Source organism: Accipiter gentilis, unplaced genomic scaffold (assembly GCF_929443795.1).
Source record: "Accipiter gentilis unplaced genomic scaffold, bAccGen1.1, whole genome shotgun sequence".
Lineage (NCBI taxonomy): Eukaryota > Metazoa > Chordata > Aves > Accipitriformes > Accipitridae > Astur > Astur gentilis.
In genome coordinates, this window is record NW_026060845.1 from 416,845 (window position 1) to 423,857 (window position 7,013).

Here is a 7,013-nt window from a genome sequence, read left to right on the forward strand (position 1 = left end):
TGCTCGTTCTTAAATTTAACCGTTGTAACGATCGGTCCTGTGATTATATAACCTTATCAATATTCTTATTTAAAAACAATCATTGGTCAGTGACACTTGGCTCTGCTGACTGGCATCGTCGATACTCAAATCGAGATGGGAAGGGTAAGGGGGTTTCCAAGCAGCAAACTGGTGTCCACGACGGTTTCCTTAGTTTCCTGAAACAGAACGTAGGAAAACCAGTAACTTCCTGGTGAGGTTTCTAGGGTTAGCTGTTTCAGACTTTAACAATATTACGGTTCCTAGCGTCACGCATAACACAGCTCCTAAAGTTTCTATGGCTACGTTTCAAACTTAACAATCCTATACGTTACGCTTCACAATTTTACTTCTTAATCAAACCTAACTCTTCTATGTGATTAAATGTTGATTTCTTTACCAGAACATTTGCAACAGCTGGAGCCCAGCAGGAACAGGGGGGGCACGGCCCGACCCCCCCCAGCGCCTCACCTCCTCCTCCTCCCCTGGGCTCCCTCACAGCCCCTCGCCCCGTGCAGAGGGAGCGCAAACGCAGCCCGGAGGGCAAAGGGGCCGGCCGGCCAGCGTCTATTCAGTCAGTCGCGCGCCTATCGAGTCCTGCCAGCGAGTCTGCTCCGGGGCTCGGGGCGCCCCCCGGCGCTCCCCCTGCCCCTCGGACACCTCTGATAGCACATTTCCATATGTTCTGTATGGCACGTCTAAATATTTGGGTGGTTTTAATACTTTGTACCAGCTGTGGTTTGCTGCTAGGTGACTGTAAAAGTGAGATTTGGTAAATAATGGTTAGAAATCTTATACTAACGCTACAACTGAAACAACAGACAAAAGTATAGCCGAGCAATTAACTAGCAGAGGTAGGTACTCCTAAGTTTTGCAGTTCTTTGCTCTTATGACTAGATGTTCCCCTGTAAGCTAAATGGGAACAATGCTGAAACTGACCACATGCGATTGAAACTGCGTTAAGCTTCAAGATCAAAGAACAAGGACAAGAATAAAGACTTCGAGGACAGCCAGCAAGAACTTCAAATGGGTCGGTGGTCACAAAAGCAGCCCTTCGTCTCAAATGGATCCTTCCTTGCACGTGATCGGATGTAGGCAGTGCTATGATAATCGGTTGCCATCGTTTTTATGTACATGTATACTCATCTGATTAATAAGCAATTAGTTATTCTATATAACCTGTTTGTGCTAAAGCTGTGGCACGCACACTAGGTGGAACTATCCCCCGTGCATCCAGCGCTGCAATGAAGAACGCCTGCTTTCTAAAACTCCAAAACGAGTCTTAGGGAGTTTCGTCGACCGGCTTTTCAGTATCAGAGGTACAAGGGAGGAAAGGAAAAAAAAAAAAAAGCAAAAAAAAAAAAAAGCAGGGGTGTGGGAAAGAGAGGGGACCAGGGGACGGAGGGGGCAGGGAGGGACCACAACACCGAAGAGGGGAGACGGGGCCCCGAGGGCCCGGGGCTCACCGCAGCTCTCGTTCTTGGCGCTGCCAAGAGACTTTGCCAGTTCAGCCGCTTCTTTCTCCTTTTCTCCTCCCTTCCTCTTCTGTAACTCCAGTCGCTTGGCTGTCCTCCGCATAACGGAACACGCGAGCCCCTCGCAGCTCTTGCGAGATGAGGCCTCCTAGACACGTAGCCTCGCTCGCTCGCTCACTACGTGGCCGTACCGCGCTGCTGGTCACGCATACAGACCCTGGCGGTCTGACCTGCTGTGGACTACGAGGAGGGATCCTCCCACACCCACAGAGGCAGGGTCCCTCTGGCCTGCAGCGGGAGGCAGCTGCCAGCCAGATGGCCTTCCGTTTCTTCTTCTTTACCTTTCTGTGGCCTCTCCAGCTTCAGCAGCTCCCGTCCACAGCCAGTAAGCGCTCCGCCTGTCCCTCTGCGCCGCGAGGAGAGGGAGGCCGGGCAGAGACAGGCCACGCGAGCCTGAGGCTGCTGCAGTCAGCGGCATCCCCGGGGATGAACGGACAACCGCACTCACGGCGTGGCCTCTGGCAGAGGGAAAGAGGCAGCAGCGACCGTTATTACCGCAGCTCCACCCTGGCCGGAGCCCCTCCGTCCGCAGGGGCTTCCGCGGACGGACGCCGCTCCTTCCCCGCGCCGCTGCTAACGGCACCCGCCTTAAGGGAGACTCGAGAACACCGGAGGGCCAGCTTGCCGCCCTCACGACAGGGCTCGGGGGCTGCCTGCGGCTGCAGCACAGGCTTCAGGGGAGGGGCTGCAGCTGGGGGCAGCCGCAGGAGCCGAGCGGGGCTGGGGAAAGGCGCCGGGGGAGCTCCGGCGACTCGGGGAGGCGCCCGCTGGCCGCGCCTGGGGGGTGCCCGCCTCCGTCCCCTCTTCCCTCCTGTCGGCTCTCGGGGACCTGCCCGGCGCTGCCCTGGCCCGGCTCGCCTCCGGCGGACCAGGAGCCTGCCGCGGCGGCCGCTTCGCAGCTTCCCGTCCCGCCGGCCCCGGGCGGCCAGCGGGCAGGAGGCACCCGCCGCCGCGGCCGCCGCCGCCCCCGCCGGAGGGGATCGCTCGCCTCACCCGCGGTCCCGGCGCTCGCCCGCTGCCGCCGACACCCGCACTCCTTGCTGGGGGCACAGGGCTGACGTCGCCCTGCCCTCTCCTCACTCGCAGCCCGGGCACTCCTCTTCATCGCCTCCCTTCCAAAAAGCACCCGAGCGGCTGGAGCGTTTACAGCAGTCAAGTGCAAGGAACAGACAATTCGGGCGGCCGCTTCTGTCCCTGCCCCCCCACCCCGTTATCTAGAGAGGAGAAGCAGCACAGGGAACCTGCAAATGGGGGGGGGGCAAGGGGGGTGTCCCCTGGAGCAAGCCCCAGGGACTGCTGTATCCCTCTGCATGGGGCATCAGGGTTGCAGGAGCGACAGCAGCCAGGCAGCAGACGCTGGCGAGAGATTTACACCAGAAAATAACGCCTGGTTCAGGTGACAGCCTGAAGGCAGGCCACAAGAGACCCAAAGCTGCTTCGTGCCGGAGGGGCAGCTCTGTTCGGCAGGAAAGGCCGCGACCCAGCGCACCAGATGCGAGCGGCCCACCTGCAAGCTAGCGATACCCCGGCGACCCTGGGGCTCGGTCGGGGTGGGCACCTCCGTGCTATCAGAACGCGGCTCTCCTAATCCTGCACGCACGCAAGGCTTCTTGCGCGGGGCTCGTCTCTTATCGAAAAGACGCTGCACGGTGTTACTTACCGCCCTGCCCTCCGGCGTTCAACATAATCAGACGTGAAGCAGGGAAAGCAAAGAGGCCTGTCGGGATATTAGATGTCCTCAGCAGAGGACCACAGAGCCCTCGAGGTTCCATCTTCGCTCCCTACAGGAGCGTGGCTCCGCACTCCTTGCCGCTCCTGCCAGCAAGCGTCACAGTTGCCCTTTGCCGCCTGCAACACGGCCCCAGTACTGCCGCTTACAGAGCGAGAGGCGCTCGCTATAAAGCGGCGATGAAGAACAAGGACGGCCCGTCGAGATGGCAGGAGGAACACAGAGAGCCTCCAGCATTAGCCAGGCAGGGTTTGCAACTCACCTCGTGTCCTGGTTTAATGCCAGCCGGCGACGAAGGCCCACGCGACCGCTCACTCGCTCCCCCGCCCCCAGCGGGACGGGGAGACAAGCGGAAGGGCAAAAGTGAGAAAACTCGTGGCTTGAAACAAAAACAGTTTAATCATCATGAAAAAGAAACAACAACAACAACTTGTAAGGAAAAGAAGAAGAACAAATGACAGAGAACAGGGTGCAGGCAGCACACCAGGGGTCTGGAGCCTGATGGATGATGGGGGGGTGGTGGTGTGGAATATGGAGGAGGGAAAGGAGGGAGGCAGGGCAGGAGATAGGAGAGCAGGGTGCGCAGGGCGAAACAACTCGCGTGGGTTAAAAACTCCTGTGGGTGAAGGGGGTGGGCTGGAGCAGGAGATGGGGGTGTGCATGGCGGAGACACGGACCTAGTGGGGAGGGTAGGTGAGGGTACAAAGGTGCACGAGGGGGTACTAAAACCAGACGTGCTGCTTCACAGAAATACGGTCCCACCTGAATTCAGTAGTAGGCTTTCTTCTGCGCTTAAACATTAATCAGGCATTTAAAAGCTTCAGTAGACTTGCAAACTGAAACCTCTGACAATTTACGTAGTCTTCTAATTTCTGATATCCAGGATATGTGAAAATAACACTCTCAATTCAACAGTTTTCACCGAGAATGATATGTGTTAACCTAAATCACACAAAGTGAATAATATCATGTTAGCCATGTAGCCTTTATTAAGAGGTTGAAATTACCTTCTCGGGATCGTTTAAGCTTCTAAGCGTAAAATAATTAGTGTAGCTTACAGATGTGGAAGAGAAATCTTTTGGTATCATAACCAAAGTAGTCTTCTCCTCTATGAATGGCAACACAATCTGTAATACTGCATCGACACTTCAAAACCCATTCTGTCTCTCCCCTTTTGTCATCCAATGTTGTCTTTTAAATATTTCAAGAAATTCTTTCATGGTCTATCCCATAAAATGAGAAGTAGATTATTACGGAAGAGCTCCACAGATAAAAAGTTAATGCATTAGACTAACTGTGATATAAAAATTACTGGAGATATATTTATGTGTGATGTTCTGATGAATTATCTAGTTGTTTACAATTGCTAGGACTTCTCTCAGCGGTAAATCACTGGCAATGTGCACGAACACAAGAAACTCTTCACGGGGCACATTCATCCTTTATGCAGTTAAATGAAGTTTTTAAATCACAAAAAGATCTGGCTGTTACACAGTCTGTGTAAATTACATGATAGTAACCCAAACCACAAGACCATGTCTCTCCTACTTTGCTCTGTTGCAGAAGAATCTCAGCTTGCAAAACACATCAGTTTTCTGTAACACAGATAACCAGGGTTCACACAGTCAGACTTTTCAGTCAGAAGGCCACAGAAAGAATCATAAAGAGACCGAGTATCTTTTCCTTAAACATCCTGTTTACAGACAGCTATGTTACCTCCAAGTGCTATGAAAGTTACTTTCTCTAAAACTATCTTCCATTTAGTTTTCCTTTTTTTTTTTTTTTTTTCCCTTTTCTTCCCCTGAAAACAATCTTATAGCTTAATCCTTATAGGATTTTTTTCAAGTTTTGTTTTTTTCTAACGAGTATCAACACATGAACACTCTAAATAGTTTCAGGCAGGTCAGTATTTGCTACAGTTGCACTTGATCCAACATCCCACTTTTCTTTCCACCAAGCAAAGGAGTTCAACCAAGTTTCTTTCAAGAGCCATACAGGAGAAAGTACAGATTCTGCTCTGTCTGCTAACAAGCAGGCAAAGGAGCTGCTACCGATTTGAAAACTGTAGAGGCTCTGCTGTGCCCATTTTGAACTGGGGAACAAAAATAGTATTTAGGTCCACTTTTTCTCATTTGCAAAGCAGATCCACTGCCTTGGGAGACTGACCAGAATTACCTGGAACAAACATTATTTTTGCCTAGGATCTGTTTGTTAGTTGAGAAAACAATCACTATGTCTCTGTGATAATATGACACGATTTCATCAAGACATTTCTGTCTCAAGGGGCCCAGTTGTATTTTATTTTCTAGTAACACAGCATCTATCCAATTCCGGTCTCTGACTTAAGAGATGAGCAACATGCAATTTCTTCAATGTCTACTTATCACGTGAGGAAGTCAACAAACCTCTTTTCACAGTTACAAGCACTTTTCAAAGACGTGACAGTTCGCTCCTGTCATCAACTGACCCTGAACAAGTTGCAAAAAGGATCAATAAATGTGAGAAAGACCTTTGGTATGAGGGAACCCAGACAAACCGGTGCAGCAGCTTTCTTCCCTATTGATTGGAAGAGAATGCTGTTTGGCTGCTGCTTCTACGGATAATCCACAAATTATTTGCTATTCTTCTTAGCCAAAGGGCTAAGGCAGTACCATCAGCAACTTCATAATAAACCCTGAAACAAGAAGACAGCTCCAAGTCTGAGGAAACAGCATCAATGATTAAGACAGCTCTAACATGGAAGGCCTGGTAAGTGGCAGTGGTATAAGGCACTAGCAATTTATCAGGGCTCTCTTTCAAATGCTGGCGTTTTCTGTGACTTGGATTTTGCCTATTGTTATGAGATCATTACATCACCTATCACACAAGTGTAGCTTTGTTAACTTTCAAAGAAAAGCTGCTAGACAATATACAACACAAAGTTAGACAAGCGAGGGAAGTACACAGGGATTTCACAGGCAATCTGGAATCCGGCACCCGACTTGAATTCCCGGCTTTGAAAACCTCTCTCCAAATGACTTACCATCCTTTCACTAAGATCCAGCAGCAGTTCCCTCCTGTGCCTCATGCTCTTCTTTAGTCAGCCAAAGCCCACGGAGCTGCACTGTAAGCTTGAAGACGAGGATGCCAGCTGCGTGTCCTATTTCTGTCACCTAGTTTTTACGTACCGTTTCTTGCTAATCAAAAGGCCCAGTGAATCCTCGTCACACATCACACTTGAGGTAGTACATCCAAGCATTATTTCTGCCGCGCTACATTTGCACGGATTAGCTGCTGAACTCTCCAGATGATGTACTGCTTTTCAAGAAGGGTGTAGTATAACTGGCGAGGGTCTACAGTAAGTCCAAGAGGGTGCTCAACGATGTACAGGAGTCTGACTTCAAAGCATAAATTGAAAAAAACAGCCGCTTAACCTAGAAAGGGCAATACTGAAGAGAAAGAACAATGTTTAAACTCTAAAAGGTAGCTATAAGGAAGAACTTTTCTGTGCATCCACTGCACACAGTTACACGGAATCATGGGGCTTAAATTACAACCTGAAAAACTTAGGGTATGTGGCAATCTTTGCAACAGTAGTAATAATTACAGGAAATGTTTAAGAATAAATTAGGCAAGCATTTGTCAAGAATGGTACAGAAAGTTGATCATTCACCTCTAGAACGAGAGCAACGCTAGACTATCTTCAAAGGTTCTTCTTTCCCCAGTGCTGTCCCTCTCTGTATTTCTACGCT